This window comes from Nomia melanderi, unplaced genomic scaffold, assembly GCF_051020985.1.
Source record: "Nomia melanderi isolate GNS246 unplaced genomic scaffold, iyNomMela1 scaffold0014, whole genome shotgun sequence".
NCBI lineage: Eukaryota > Metazoa > Arthropoda > Insecta > Hymenoptera > Halictidae > Nomia > Nomia melanderi.
The window spans coordinates 12,675,716-12,676,670 of record NW_027475130.1 but is presented as its reverse complement, the minus strand read 5'-3'; positions in this window follow the sequence as shown (position 1 = coordinate 12,676,670).

Sequence of the window (955 nt, the reverse complement as noted above, 5' to 3'; positions counted from 1 at the left end):
TCTGTGCAGCGGGAACGACCTCGGACCACCAGGGGCCGAGAAAACGACCGTCTCATGGGTCCGGACGCTCAGGGTCAGTGAAAAATCCAATATATATCTGGTGATATCTCGGGTGCTATTACAGATAGCGCAATAAATCAAAGTGCATTGTCTGTAGGAGGCCCTGGCGCATGAATCTGTGCAGCGGGAACGACCTCGGACCACCAGGGGCCGAGAAAACCACCGTCTCGATGGGGCCGGACACTCTGGGTCAGGGACAAATCCAATATATATGTGGTGATATCTCGGGTGCTATTACAGATAACGCAATAAATCAAAGTGCATTGTCTGTAGGAGGCCCTGGCGCATGAATCTGTGCAGCGTGGACGTCATCGGACCGCCAGGGGCCGAGACAACGACCGTCTCATGGGGCCGGACACTCAGGGTCAGGGTAAAATCCAATATATATCTGGTGATATGTCGGGTGCTATTACAGATAGCGCAATAAATCAAAGTGCATTGTCTGTAGGAGGTCCTGGCGCATGAATCTGTGCAGCGGGAACGACCTCGGACCACCAGGGGCCGAGAAAAGCACAGTCTCATGGGGCCGGACACTCAGGGTCAGGGTAAAATCCAATATATATCTGGTGATATCTCGGGTGCTATCAGAGATAGCGCAATAAACCAACGTGAATTATCTGCAGGAGGCCCTGGCGCATGAATGTGTGCAGCGGGAACGACCTCGGACCACCAGGGGCCGAGAAAACGACCGTCTCATGGGGCCGGACACTCAGGGTCAGTGAAAAATCCAATATATATCTGGTGATATCTCGGGTGCTATTACAGATAGCGCAATAAATCAAAGTGCATTGTCTGTAGGAGGCCCTGGCGCATGAATCTGTGCAGCGGGAACGACCTCGGACCACCAGGGGCCGAGAAAGCGACCGTCTCATGGGGCCGGACGCTCAGGGTCAGT